We start from the raw sequence: 15,624 nt of genomic DNA, 5'->3' as shown, positions 1-15,624 counted from the left end.
GGCACCAGGGATCAGTTTTGTGGAAGATAAATTTTTCCAATGAACCGAGGGTGAGGTGGATGGTTTGGGGATGATTCAAGCACACTTTATCTAGTTATTGTGTACTTTATTTCTATTATTATTAACATCAGATCCACCTGAGATCATCAGGCATTAGATCCCAGAGGCTGGGGATCCTTGCGCTAGGGTCTCCTTGGAATTGTCCACCGCATCTTCCAGTTGCAGCCAAGAGCAAAGAGGAAAAGCTCCTGGTACACTCTGGAGGCCAAGCCTGGAGGCGGTGTATGTCACCTCCACTCATGTTCCATTCACCAGAACTGAAGTGCATGGCGCTGCCCGACTGCAGAGGGACTGAGGGTAGAGTCCAGCTACATGACAAGCAGGATAATAAACAGGTTAGGAGAACACATGGAATTTTTCTGCCTCACAAAGTGCGTAAGGGTGGGTGGTGAGACATGAGTTGAGAAGTAGATGGCCGGGTCATGCAGGTCATCGTGTAAACCAGGGGAGGAAGTATCAGTTGGATGCTGCCCCGAGCCATGACGGACCAGACATTCCAGGATATTCCATCCACACCAGTTTGCATCTTATTCAGTGAGAAGGGGAAGCCAGTCCACATCAATGATCTGATTTTAATATATCTTAAGAGCTGCTCTGAGGAGATGGTCCCTTCGAGGTGTCCTGCATTCAGGTGATGGGGGAAGAGGATGGAGGGAAAGTTGACAGATGTGGAAATGTCATCCCCATTGGACCTGATTTCAGTCTCACTGGCTAACCAACATTCAGACCCCTGCTGACCAACTAGGGGTACCGAACAAGGCTCCAAAAGGTTGGAGAAACAAAAGCACTGGGCAAGGCAGCTAGCTGTGAGGATTAATTCCAGAAATGACCACCTGGACCAATAGCTTGGAGTCTGTTTCCTCACTGGACCTTGGCCTCCTGGCCCAGTGCACCAGCAGACCCTCTCCAGGTCATGCTTTCAGTGGCAGGGAGAGAGATTAACACTCCATTAGGTTGGTTCCAACTGGTCCCAGTGCAAGTGGCCAGAGGGCAGCTGGGAGGCGGTGGACAGTCTGTGCAGAGCATGACCACTCCCAGAGCACAGCCTCCAAGTTGTTCAGTTTAATCTTTCCAACTGGTCTGGGAGGATGGAGTTACCATTGACTCCATTTTACAGGTTGCTCCTGTGACTTGCCCGAGGGCTACCCTGTGAGTGACAGCCCCAGGATTGAACACAAGTCTTCTGTTCGTTCTGGAGCACCACCATGGAGTGCTCCACTGGCAGGATTCATCCAGGCTCACTTGGAGGCCAAATGATGAGTGAGGATCTGCCTGGGTCTCTTCACATTCCATGCTTCCTGTCAACATGGTGGTGGCCTCCTTGAACTGGATCCAGCCCTCTGTCATGATGCACCAGTTGTCCTGCTAAGCAATGCCTTTGGACAAGTCATTGGCTTACCAAGCTGACTGATCTTTAGAATTACCTGGCAGCCTTTAAACATACACCATCCTGAGATACCCCGGATGTATTGAAACAGAGGGCCTGGCAGCTGTGCTTTTAAAATCTCCCCAGGTGCTCAGATAAAAGCACTATGGCATTGCCAGTGGGCGTGTGGGTGGGTTAAGTGAGGCTCAAGGAGGAAGTGTTATCAGGTAGTGAATTAGTGACAGAGTCAAGAGAAGAAGATGGGCCTCTTGCCTTTCTCACCTCTTTTTCCACAAGACTATACTGTTGCTTTGTAAGCAGTTATGGGAAAATGCATCCTTACCAACAATCTAAAATGTCACAGCTGGACAGGAGCTTTGAGTTTATCTTTCCAACCCAGTGGTTCCCAGTTGCCCATTGGACCAGCCGTGTCAGTGCTATATGAGATGCTTGTTACAACACAGGTTCCTGGCCTCCCCCTGTACCTACTGTATCAGCACTGGGGAGATGCAACATTGGAAACTATATTTGTAAGTATCTTTGGTGATTCTGATATTCGCCTTGTTTGGAAACCATAGATCCAGTCCTTCTCGTTTTATAGTCAATTCAAATCCAGTCCTCCAAGAGAAGTGATTGGCCTAAGACCGCCTGGTCTAGAAGTCGAGTTTTCTGGCTCAGTCCAGAGCTCTTTCCACTACTCCTCACGTATCTGAAAGCCCAGACGTGTGTAGGGGCAAGAGAGGGAGGTGGTCAACCAACAACATCCAGAGAGACAGTTATGCTGAAAGAGCTACATCAGAGAAACATCTAATTAACTGTTCATAGCAGGTTTTCTTCCCCTGGTGATCGATGCCTATTCTCCCTTCTCTTGCTAATACCTCCCCTCACTCATCCTAATGTGATCAGTTATTCCCAGAAATAAATTATGCACACAATGTACAGTCTATTAGGTAATCAGTGGGACGCTGGCCCAGCAGCCAGAAGGCAAGACAGGCTGTCTGGAGCGACAGCCAATGGAAGGGGCAGTGCAGACCCAGTGGGTGGAAATCTCTTAAGTGGAAAACCCTCCAACAAGGAAACTGGGCTTTCAGACATGAACTTTCAGGCCAAACTTGAAAACAACTGGAAGCATCAGTACAGCTCGATTCAGGCTACAGTTCCCCAGGCCAGCCACTTCTCCAAGACCTCCCATCTCCCACACCTCCAATCCCTGCAGGAGTTCTGTTTCTGATCCAGCTGACACTACAGCCAGCTTCTCAGATCTTGGTGTGGTCGTGGATCACCGGGAATACCATCAAGATGGAGGTTCTGATTCGAGGGTCCTAGATGGGGTGGGGGGGGTGCTGAAACTGCACTTCCTGACAAGCTCCCAGATGATACCAATGCTGCTGGTCTGAGCAAGAAGGGCCTAGAGATGAGCGTCGGCTGAGCTGGGTGGTCAGCTAAGTCCCAACCACCAAGTGTTCACTGCTTGGTCCTTTCCCAGGCCAGTCTCTTTGAATGTGCTGTTTCCTCTGCCTACAGTTCCTCCTTTCTGCTTAGAAAACTCCTGTTTGCTATTGACATTCTGGATTGGGCCATGTCTCACCCCTAAAATCTTCAGTGACCCCCTCCTGCTTCAAGTAGACTTAGGGGAGATGATACTTTCCTATACATCAATACTTAACTCTTTTGTGACAGTAGTTCATCTGTCACTCAAAGGCCTGGGAACTCTGAAAATTGCACGGACTCTGCTAGCCACCAGGCACCACAGGGCCTGAGAACTTCTGAGAGATCTCTCAAAGAGTTTAATACCCAAAACAAAATTGGATTGGATCCAAGACCTGAAGGGAAAACTTTGCAATAGAAAAGAATAATGAAAACAATAGAAAAGTTTAACGAAACATCTACCAAAAAAAACATTACATCAACCTCATTAATGGTTTCATTGAGTATTCATAAAAATTTTGTTATATTTGACAACGATGTGTAGGTTAGATTTTCTCACTTTGCAAGAATTCTTGAGTACCTCGATCATTGCTGAGAAATCAAAGCCAAGTGTAAATTGAATGAATTACTGTGGCCAAATAATTTCAAAAGCAAGATTAGAAAAATAATTTTTTTAAACATAAAAAAATATACTTAATACAGAATATGGGTGAACTTCAGCAAGTTTGATATGTTCAGGAACTTACCAAACATACTTCCAAAACATGTGTTTAGGGCTTAAGTGTCTGAAAACCATCTTGATGTCTGGCCAAGGGGAAGCACACAAGGGATTTCTCCCAAATGAATGGGCGAATAGATGGGAACCCAAAGTGAATCTGAAAAGTGCAGAGGGGGGAGGAAGGGAAGCAAAGCAGGCAAAACATAAAATGTAAGCCGAAGTTTTGAGAACAACAAAGCCAGTCCTCCTCAGCAAGCCATCCACTAAGGCCCAACTGGCTGGCAGATAGATGATAATCGCCCCCTACTGGCTGGAGGAGTCCTGTACTGCCCACAGACGCTGGCTTCATTTATTTGTCATTGCTGCCTTTCCAATGCCGAAAACATCAAAGCCCCTTGGAATCGCCTCAAAGAAAGAAAGCAGTGGTCCCCGAGGATCAAGACGCTGCCTCTCCTCTGGGAAGGGGGCTCAAGGGGTGCTTTATAACTGACTGTGTGTCAGACATTCTGAATGGATCCAAACCCATCTTGAACCGATTTTTACCTTCCTCCTGAACCACCTCTTGGTTAATGTGTTCCATATGTTTCTTTCTCTGAGGGAAAATAGGCTTACTTTTATTTCAAAGGGCATCATTGAAAAGTCACGGGGGGACAGGACTTTGTTCTAAGACAAGCAATACTTGGGAAGTTCTTCTAAGGAAGCAATCAGAGATAAACAGAAAGATTTATATGCAAGATGTTCATTGCAGCATTATTTATAAGAGGGAAAGATTGGAAACAGTCTAAATGCCCAGCAACAAGGGGGTCGTTAGATAAATCATGATCTACCTACACAATGGAAGATGCCACAGCCATTAAAATTCATTTTTGAAAAGTCTGTTATAGAAACAGCCAACCTTTAGCAAGCCCTTCCTAGGTGCCACGTGGAGGTATCTTGGTATTGTATGTTTCAACTTCTCACAGCCCTATGCCAAAAGCAATCTTTGTAATTTCCCCTTTTGATGCACAGGGACACTGAGGCACAGACAAGCCCAGGTCACACAGGTAGAGATGAGCACTGAACTGGCACCTCTGAGATGCACTGTCACGCACGGCAGGATGCTGCCTCTCTCTAACAGAGGTTCATTGATATTCTGAACCTGGGTAGTGGGAGATGTGTGTGCGTGCTAAATTGATTCAGTCTTGTCCAACTGTTTGTGAACCTATGGACTGTAGCCCCCCAGGCTCCTCTGTCCTCGGGATTCTCCAGGCAAGAATACTGGAGTGGGTTGCCATGTCTACCTCCAGGGGAGCTTCCCGACCCAGGGATCCAACCCACATCTCTTAGGTCTCCTGCATTGGCAGGTGGGTTCTTAACCACTAGTGCCCCCTAGGAAGTCCAGGGAGTAGGAGAGGGAGAGGTCTATTCTTTCCCAGGTCCACAGCAAGCTATCATGAAGAAGGGCAGATGGGAGCTGCCTGGGAAGTGATGACATCTTGGCCAAGCTGTCCTCAAAAGAGGAGGAGTAAATTCCCAGAGCTGGCAAGACTTGGGGTCCTTTCAGAAAATCCTGGGGAGGCAGGGATGGCTAGCACATCAAATGCATTATAATTGTCCACTGAAAACCAACAAAGAAACTGCAAGGGACTGGGCTGAGGTCCTACTCTGGGTGTCAAAGCAGAGTCAATAGTCCCTGAAATGATTAACAGCCTTGAGTCCATCCAGACACCATGCTGAGAGCTTTCTTCTAGAAGCCCATTAAATCCTCAAGCTACAGCCTCTCTTTGGGCTTTCATTGTTCCCAATTCACAGATGAGAAAACAGACACATGGCAGGCTTAAGTAAATTGCCTGAGATCTTAACTGGTAGGTAACAGTGGCTGGAGCAGAACCTGGTGATGCAGAGGCCAGAGGCCACTGGCTTAACTGCTTTGTGACATCCTCTCCTGGGAGGTGGGCTGTCAGCGCGGAAACAGGAGCCCACGTTCACCCCCCAGCAGCCACTGCTGTTTTCTGTCCCATTGGCTACAGCTGCCCTCCCTGGCTTTTCAAGGAAATCCTTCTCCACAAAAATGATTGTAGATCCTCTTGATTTAGGAGAACTCACAGGAAGCCAGCTTCTGGCAACAGGTAAGAAGGGGAAATGGGAAAGCATCCTTATATTCGGGGAAAACAATCAAATGGCTTCTGGTCCAAGAGCATGGTGAAACCTAGAGGCATCATCTGAAGCAAAGGAACTCTCCAGTCCCCACTCCCCCAGAAGTCCCGGGCCCCTCCTCAGCCCCAGGCTGCTGGCCACTCACTGGTTAGCCTCCAGTCCAAGCCGCTCAGCTTCCTCCAAAAGCTGCCCTTCCCACAGCATCCCTGGGCTCTGAATCTGCTCTCCAGGCCTGCAGCAGAGGAGTTCAGCCCCCACCCCAAAGACCAGCTCCCCCAGAATCTTTCTAAGTTGATCCACTTCAGTAGCAAACATGACCATATTCCTGAGTTTTACTTTCCCTGTCTCTGTCTCTCTTTCTGAAGAGGTAAATTGAAGTCTCTGTGGATTCCAGCCACTGTGTATCTTGAGAGCACCCTTCCCAAATGCCCTTTGACTGACATTACTGAATGTGGGGCTTCCCACATAGCTCAGTTGCTAAAGAATCCGCCTGCAGTGTAGGAATCTGCCTGCAATGCAGGAGACCTGGGTTTGATTCCTGGGTTGGGAAGATTCCTTGGAGAAGGAAATGGCAACCCACTCCAGTATCCTTGCCTGGGAAATCCCATGGACAGAGGAACTTGGCAGGCCACAGTCCATGGGATCAGAAGAGTCAGACATGACTTAACAACAAACCACCACCAGTCTCCAAGGTAAGGGTCTACAGAGAATAGACAACATTTAAGGGCTAATCCAGGGCCAGTACCCCTCTCCTAAGAACCACCCCCAACACCCCCATGGGGGGCAGGTCTCTGGGGCCATGCTGCCAGGAGATATCCCCTTTGGGGGCATTATCCCGAGGTCCCCAGACTGCTGCCTGATCTCAGCCAATCAGACACTCCCCTGGGAGTTTAGAACCCAGATCCTCCCCTCCACCTCTATGGGACACTGGGCAGTGGGAAACAGGAGCTGGGGCAGCTCTGTGGTCCTGCTAACAGAGGAAGCTGGCTGGAAATGGAAAGAAAAAAGAGGAAGAGAAGCTTGGGGGAGTGAGGCGGGAAAGATACAGACATGACTTTGTAGTTCCTGATTCTAGTTCCTCAGTGGCAGGGATGAATTTTTCACCCTTGGGTTTTTTTGGAAATATGGGCATATCCTTCCCATGAAGTCATCAATTTCCTTAAGCAAACAGTAGTCCTTTGCAGCCAAGGGGCCCCAGCTAGACCATCAGGATTCGAGGAGAGTTTCCTCAGAGTGAATGAGATGATTGGATGGCATCACTGACTCAATGGACACGAGTTTGAGCAAACTCTGGGAGATAGTGAAGGACAGGGAAGCCTTGTATGCTGCAGTCCATGGGGGTCACAAAGACTCAGACATAACTTAGTGACTGAACAACAATAAGAATCCTCCCAGAGGGCTGCTCTGAAGATCCCGCCCTGCAAGGAAGTTCTCAGGGCCCTGGGCCCCCGCTCTGTGGATCAAGGGTGGGTTGTGTGGGGAAGAGCAGAATCTGTGTGGCGCTCATGCTAGGCCCCATCTAGACATTCTGGCATCTAGGGCTTCCGCAACCTGCCTCCCCTCGGCCCACTCACAACTGCCTTACTGGTGGCAGAGCCTAAGCAATCCTTTCCCTTGTGCCTCTCATTCTCAAACGCTCCCTGCTGCATATGGGATGAAGTCCAAGTTCCCTGACACAGCGTTCATGTCCACTTCCTGCAGCCCCATCACCCACACCACCCCACCCCCCATTTTCTACTTTGTGTCTTGGTTTTCACCTCCACGCCTTTGCCGATTCTGTTCCCTCTGCCTGGACTTTCCTGTGCTTCCTTCTTTGCTGTGCTCATCTCCTCTTGACTTTCAGGAAGGCCACTAATTCCGCACACATCGCTTCCAGGAAAACTCTAACTTCACAGGCTGGGCTGAGGGCTCCTCCCCTGCCCTCCCATATTTCCTGATCTTGCTTAATTTATCAAAACTCAGACCAGATTTTCCTTCCTTGATTTCTAAGAAAAGACAGTGGGCTCTGCAACGGCTAGGATCACAACTTATTCTCTGGGTCTCTCCGGTGCCAGATTCAGTGTCAACTGGCTTCTGTCCACCCACCCATGCCACCTTCTGGCTATTCCTTCCAACCAAGGACATAGATTCCCAAGAGAATGCTCATCACCTATCCCTGTTTTAGAGACGACAGCCCTGAGGTTCAGAGGGGTGAGGTTCACTGATGCCCTGGTGCACACGAGTTTCACACTTCCGTGCCTCCGTGCATGCTGTTTCTTCTGCCCTGGTTCCCTGTGAGGACTCAGTTCCTCATTCTGCCTTCTTCATCAAGATCCACCTCCATGTCCCCCTTCACCTGAAGCTTTCCAGGAGCCTTCCTGGACTTGTTGCCTGTGGCCTCCTGCCTCATGCCCACAGAACACCTCCGTCTGTCTGTGACAGTCCCTGGCTGCCACACTGGGCTTCAGACCCACCCACTTGCTCATGCCTCTCCCTAGTATACAGTGATCACTAGATTATTCAGCTCCTCACCAAAATCTGGCGTATACTAGGTGCATAATTAAAGTGTGTTGACGGGAGAAGGAGGGAAGATGATGTTTGTAAAGCGTTTCAGTTGAGAAAGCCTAAGACCTAACTGCCGGAGAAGGCAATGGCACCCCACTCCAGTACTCTTGCCTGGAAAATCCCATGGATGGAGGAGCCTGGTAGGCTGCAGACCATGGGGTTACTAAGAGTGGGACACGACGGAGCGACTTCACTTTCACTTTCCACTTTCATGCATTGGAGAAGGAAATGGCAACCCACTCCAGTGTTCTTGCCTGGAGAAGCCCAGGGACAGGGGAGCCTGGTGGGCTGCCGTCTATGGGGTTGCACAGAGTCGGACACGACTGAAGCGACTTAGCAGCAGCAGCAGCAAGACCTAACTGCACCTGGTTCCTCTACAGCTTCTAACAAAGGGCTGTGGGCAGATGAGAGAATCAGCAAGCATTTCTAACCAAATTCTACACACCATAACTTTCTTCTGTGTTTGTGATGTTTTGAAAGCACTTTTGCACACACTGACTTAATTTTTATAATCATCATGAGGGAGCCGTATATTTTAATTTGCATATGGAAGAGCCACTAGAATCGGCCTGTAATCCCAAGCCTTACCCACAACATGTACCATGTCTAAGGTCAGAGACCAGCTGCCCAGATATGTCCACATATGTGCTGCTGTGTCTGTATCCTTGTCCACTCGTGGTCCATGCACAGCATAGTTACATGATGCGTCCAGATACAGGGAATCCTTGACCAAGAAGTGGTCCTTTTCTTGTAAGCTCAATGCCCTGGCCCCAGTAAGACTCAGCCACCCTCTACCTTGTAATCCTGTCCTGCAATTTCCTCCCCTCCCTAACCTCCCACCATAAAGAAGGTCCCATGCCTTCTGTGTCCCCCAGGGCACCGTGCCAGCCCATCTCAGATGTCAGCTGGTGGGTACAGCCAACCCCATATCCCGTTTTGCCTTACTTCTTAATTAAGCCTCCACAGTGCAGCTCAAGCTGTACCCCAGTCCCTCCAGTTTCCATAAGCATATCCATGCAGCTGAGCCACCCTGGTCAATAACATCAGACTCCTGCCCCTGATAGCTCCTGCAGCGAAGACTGGGTCCTGGGGAGGACCAGCCTTTGCTGGGGTCAGTATCTGGGCTAGGGCAGCATGGCAGACTGGCACGAAGGAGTGAGACCCAGAGGAGTGCAGACACCTCCTGGGGTGCCCTCTCCTAGATCAAGCCCAGCTTCCCCGCCCCTCACCCCACCTCCTCACTGAGCAAAGAAACAGTAATGACCAAAGCACCCAACCATGTAGACTTTTTCTGCATCTTGCCTTGGAACTTCCTGACCTCGGAGTTACTCTTCCAGACGATGACGGTGTAACATGACAAGCCCAGAAGTCGTCACCCCACCACTGCCTCCAGTCCTCCCTGCATTTCAGAGGCCAACCTTCGGTCAACTGTCTCTTCTTTCAAGAGAGAAACCAGAGCAGCTGCCAGCAGAGGGGGAGGGACCGTTGAGGCCTGGGTTTGAAGCCTGGCTTTGCCCACAGAGGGCTGTGCTTCCTGGTTCAAGTGGCCCCATTCTTCTGGGCTGCAGATGCTCCCCTCACAGGAGGGCGACGGCTGCCTTGAGCCACCCGTTTCCTCTTTCCTTCTAGTCCCACTATAAGCATAAACCACAGTCCTGGGTTAGCAATAAAGCTCAACGCACAGACAGAAAAGGTTCCTCCCTTTCTGCAAAAATAACAAAACAACAAAAACAGCAGTGTTTCTACTTAGTGAGTGCCTACTCTGTGCCAGGCATGTTTACATACACAATCTCATAACAATCGTCACAGCAAGGTGAGAAGGTGGAATGTCCCCATTTTAAAGATGGAGAGTAAGTGCGGAAAAATTCTGTCTTCTTCATGGACAGATGCACAGCAGCTGATAAGGGACAGAGATTTCAAACTGAGCCATGTGTCTGCAGAAACAAGACACTTTGAAACTCAACTTTTTTTTCTGTATCAATCTGACCAGCTCAGCTTTCCCTTCTCCATGGAACATTTAAAAACTGTGATCACATACTTGGACACAAGAAAAAGAAATTTTTTTTGAATTTAAAATTGGAGGTTTTAACAGGCCACAGTCAATTACTATAATCCAAAAATTTTAAATATAAAACATAATGTGGCTGAAAATATTCTTAACTACTTGGAAATTAATAAACATTCTTCTAGATACCCCATGGATCAAAAGAAACATTAAAACTGAAATTAAAAATCATCTAAAAAGAGATGAAAAGTGGAACATTTTATTTCCAAAAACCTATGAGATCTGGAAAAAAAGCTCAGCTCCGGGGGAATATGTACAAACCGGAAGACACATCATAAGAAATGAGAAAAGCAAACAGAAAAAGCAAGTTCGAAATGGGAGTTAATCAATAGCTGAAATTAATAACATGGAAAATAAGAGAAAAGAAAATACACAGATTCCACAAAATCAGAATTGGCTGAAGAGACTAACAGGATTGCAGGGCTGGGTGAAGGGCCCAGTTCTGCAGGTATGTCCATCAGGCCAGGCCCCACTGGTCAGCGACGTGGCCCCTGCCCCTGGGCTCCTGACCCCTGGGCTAGTGGCTGCCTTCCACCTGGACATTACATTCAGTCTGTGGCGATCTGACTGCCCACCAGAGGCTCCTTGGACTGGAGACTTCAGCATTTCCTCTCAGAAATAAAACCCTTCCATCAGGGCTTATTAGGCAAGCGAGTCAGTTTTGTGTTTTCAGCAATGAAAGCTGCTGTGGTTTTGTTTTCTCTCTGTTGCCAGGAGTCGAGAGGAAGTCTGTGGTTAGACATCTTCGGGTGGAGACATATACAAACACAGTGGCTAGAAATGAGCTCCCCGGATTCAGTTCTCCCAGCCCCGTCAACAGGACTCATGAAACTGAGCAAATGAGAAGAAGGACGGGTGGAGGGAGGGAGCCCTGAACCTCTATCCCTTGGCCCCCCAGACCTGCAGTGGCATTCACGCTTCTGCTTGCTCAGCATTCACCCAGCCTGACTCTGTTTCCCATTCTGACATTAGGATACTGCATTTCATTATTTCCTCAAAGGATTTACTGATTTGCCTTCACCCCAACCCAGCGACTGAATGTTAAAGGATCCCGTGAATTCAGCACCCATGGCAGTAGCAAAGCTATAACAGGCACTACTATCGGCTTCCATCCATCATGGATTCTGGCTTCTCCTTTTCCTTTCAAACCCTGGATTTGATCAGAGTGATGGTGTGCCTGGCCACAAATCCTCACATCCCCAGGCTCCTGTGTATAGAAGCTGGCCTTTTGATTACAGTTTTGGCCAGTGAGTTATGGCATTTCTAAGAAAATGCTTACACTCCCACTATAGGCACCAACTCTTTCTCCTTCCCCTTCTTTTTCCTGCTTGGAACTTGAACATGAGGCCTGGGGGTGCAGCAGCCACCTTGTGCTTACAAGGTAACTGCATGAGGATGAAGTTAGAACAGAGAAACAGAAAGAAGCCACGCCCTCCATGGCATTATTAGCCTTCTGCCCTGCCCTATACGACTCACCAGGAACTTCTTATTTCATGAGAAAAAGAAAGCTTTGGCTGGTAAAACCCCTGGAGCTGTCTGTTCTGTTACTTGCAGTTGAAGCATTGTTACTTGAAATGAGAGCTTCAGCTTTCATAGGGTTTTCCAAACATTTTCATCCCATCCTCTACTGGGTCCTCACAGACATCCTTTAAGGTGGATATCAATGTCTTTCCTCCCATTTTCAGATGAGCAAGCTGAGGTGGGTCAAAGAGTTGAGGCCTCCACTCCATCATTCTATCCCCTGGTCCCTGGCTTTTCCCCAGAAAACCCCACTTGCCTAGAAGCAGTTCAGAGCTTTCCCCTCCCTGTAACACCTCCCCCTACACAAGCGTGCAGGCTGAAAGTGAAAGTTCCTCAGGGACCAAGGAGCGTGTGAACTGATTTCAGCCCTAGCTTCTAGTGCCCAGAATAGATGTGCTCTTTTGTTTTAAAATTCATCACTTGGAGTCAAAGGATCTGAGTTCAAGTCTGACATCTCATCCTCATTTGCTACATGATCTTGGGGGGGATAAATCTCTGAAAATCTCCCTGACCATCTGTACAATGAAAATGGCAGCACTTCTTCTCCTGAGGCTACACTAATACAGTCGCAGATATACGATCATGTATGGTACAGGATAATCAGCTCGGAGATAGTCATCTGTGAGCACTCAGGATGTCAGGGAAAATGCTTTGCGCATGATAAGACACCAGTGTCCCCATTATGGGGCTGTTATCACGATGGCTTTGGTCTGTCTCAAGGCTCCGACTCCACCCACGGCTTGGCCTTCCTCGAAGCTGACGTGTAGATTACAGATATGCTTCACCGGCCTTCGGGACCACTCACCCCTCCCTGTTTGTCAACCTTAGAGTTGAGAATGCTGATCTCATGAGGCTCGATCTTTAAGAATGGATAATGTCAGAGTTCTGATACTTACTTGCTTGTTAAGCCAGGCTATTGCTATCTGATTTCATAAGTTTTTTACTTTCTTAGTGTCCAAAACGTATCTATACATCCCCTTTAGAAAAAATAAAAAAAGAATTAGAGTCTATGTTGGGGACTCTCGGAGTTGGATGGGATTTGAAAGTCATCTGGTCCATCCTGTGCCTCCAAACCCAACCCCTCCCCATTCAGGGCTGACACCCCCTCTTCATGCTCCCCTCTCATCAAACCCAATGGACACAGAACTTCCACTTGCTCACATCAGAGGCAAGTTTACCGCCCCCAAGGCAGTCCATTTCACCTCCTAACATCCTCTATTCGAATTCTTCCTCCAACAGGCACTCCTTGGCAGACATGAGGATGTGTTCTTGACAAACCTGTAATCCTGTGCATGCTTGACTGTGTGGGATGGTGACTGGCAGAGTCGGTGGGGGACGAGGAGCCCATGTGAGGTGTTACCAAACAGGAAGCGCCATCTGTGCTGGGTGATGACAGTAAGAAAAAGTGTCAATCAGCTGCCCTGGGGGGCTCCAGAGACAGCTTCTTGTTTCAGCTACATGACAGACCTCAAGAATGGCAATCACTCCGTTCATTCTGATGTTCTGGGTATTCATGGGGCTAGGCTGGACCATGCTGCAGTAACAGCATTGAGCTCTCAGGGGCTTAATACAATGCAAGTTTATTTCTTGCTTCTGTAAAGTGCAATGTGAGTTGGGAGAATTGTCCCCATTTTGCATGCCATCTGGAACAGAGGGCTTCCAAAGTCAGCACAGCCAAGGGGGAATGAGGAGGAGGCATACCAGCTCTTAACTGCCTGGGTCTCAGGCTCTCAGTCAACAGGAGCCACAGGGCCCCCACCTGGCTGCAGAGAGGGCTGTGGGGAGGGCAGCAGAACCCTGTAGTGTGGGTGAATGCTGTCTCTGCCAGCACATCGAAGGCTATGCCATCAAAGAAATGAGAGTCAGCTCTAAAAAAAAAAAAAAAAAAAAGGAGCCCAGTGAGGTGTAATGGGAAGGAAATACACAAGGTGACGGGAGGGGGGACATTATGGGTGAAGAAGGGCCTCTGCTGACTGCTGTTCATGCAAGTAGCTATCACATGGCAATCTGTGGTGGGTTCATGTGCATGGGTGGCCAGGCTCTTCCACCCACGGTGACCATATGCTAACGCAATGAGGACAAGCTTCAGACATAGAGTGTACCCAGCCTCTCCACCACCTCCCATTGCTACTTCTCCCATTAAAAATGTAGTTCTTGCCTGCTTTGCTTCTCATCCAGCCCCCTAAGAAGAGTTTGAGCTTGGCCATCCCAGATCCTGGGAGAATAGGGATGGACAGACAGCACTGGAGAGACTGAGCTGGGGATGGGGGGAGTAGCTTGATTTGTTCTACTGTTTGCTTGTTTTTAGAATCTTATGAGGTTTAGTCATTCTGATGCTGTCTTTGGGTACTGTGGAGGCATTTTACTCTGAGAACCTACTCCAACCATCTCAGACAAATCTAAATTATGTAAGCCCTTTCACTGATCTGAAGCACATGTCAAAAATGCTCAGGTTGGGTACTACCTACTACAGAGACCCAGTGACAATATCACTGGAAAGTACAGAAGGAGGATCCCAGAGATTCAATCTGATTCATCTGAAATCTCACCTTAAGTCTGAATGTACACTAGCAAATGCACCTTTGGTTCTTGTAATGTTTCCAGATGAAGCCATCTCTGAGACTTAGAAAAATTTTTTGAATCAGTTCTGGAGCCCTTGTTTGTGGTGAGAAATTGGGGTCAGCAACAGAATGGAAAGAAAACCAACAAAGAATGAAGAGGAAGGGAGACGGAGGGACTAGCAAAAGGAGACACAGAGGTTAAGTCCATCTAGTATATACAAGGGAGATGTGGAAGGACAAAGGAAAGGTGACCTGTTGGGTGGATTGATGTCAGGAGGATTTGGGATGCTTTGGTAAAGTGCAAGGTTCTAGAGATTTGAAGCCCAAGGTAATTAGAGGAGCAAAAGGAGGCCTCATCCTTTTTTCATGTCTTTGAGAGATCTGTGTGAAAGGCTGAAATCTCTTCCTTTCATTTCCTTGCTGGACTGTGCTTCTTTGAATGTGACAGTGTAGAGACTCGGTCACAAGGAATCCCTGCATTTACTCAGGGTACATTAATTTAAGCATAAAAACATAGGAAGTAGCTTATTCCCAAGGCAGGTAAGGCAAATGCAGAAAAATGAAGAAGTGGTTATACTTGCTCAGAAATATATTATTAGCACACTTTGGACAAAGGATGAGAGGGATGCAGCAATAGCCAGCAGCCCCCTCCCACCCCAGCCACCAGCAGATAGTCGGTGCCCCTTTCCCCCTGAGGTTTCCAGGACTGCATTTCCTGCATGCACCCTGATTTAAGAGTCTCTCCTCCCTCCCCGTTCATTGCCCTCCACTTGCCGCAGCTACAGTGACATTAGCTTTGCTGGCTGCCACCTCCCACTGTTGACTCATAAAGACTTCCTGTCAACTAAAAACCCAACATCTTTCACTTGTGCTGTTGACCCAGGTATCCCACATCCTGTATGTGTCCGGTGGGTATTCTGAACCCCAGTGTGAACAGAGGTCTCTGAGGCTGTTAAGCTTGGTAGGCACTCAGCGTAGCCCAGTGTTCATTTCAGCCCTATTGAGGCCTTTTTGGGTCCTGCCTCTCACCTTCCCTGTATTGCCCACCCCTTCCACCTTCTCACAAGCCCCTAGTCACAAGGCAGTTCAGCCCCATGGGTGACTCAGTGCCCCAGGCTTTGGAGTCAGACCCATCTGGGACCCAGATCTTAGTACATCAATGGCTATAGGACTCACCCTCTCCTGGTCTATAAAGGAGTAATTCGACCTTTCTTACCGAAATGTT

At 48.4% G+C, this 15,624-nt stretch overlaps 1 long non-coding RNA gene across 1 annotated transcript in view; it reads right to left on the bottom strand.

The window, feature by feature from the left end:
- LOC109564726 (uncharacterized) overlaps nt 1–15,061 on the bottom strand; it is a 30,519-nt gene extending 15,458 nt beyond the window's left edge. Inside the window, exon 1 of the long non-coding RNA XR_002181531.2 lies at nt 9,571–15,061. This is a non-coding gene — a long non-coding RNA (uncharacterized lncRNA). The remainder of the gene's footprint in view (nt 1–9,570) is intronic.
- Between the last annotated feature and the right edge of the window lie 563 nt (nt 15,062–15,624).

The sequence above is a fragment of the Bos indicus genome, chromosome 10, assembly GCF_029378745.1.
Source record: "Bos indicus isolate NIAB-ARS_2022 breed Sahiwal x Tharparkar chromosome 10, NIAB-ARS_B.indTharparkar_mat_pri_1.0, whole genome shotgun sequence".
NCBI lineage: Eukaryota > Metazoa > Chordata > Mammalia > Artiodactyla > Bovidae > Bos > Bos indicus.
The sequence above is the reverse complement of the archived record's forward strand: the minus strand, read 5'-3'. Positions and strand labels throughout refer to the sequence as shown.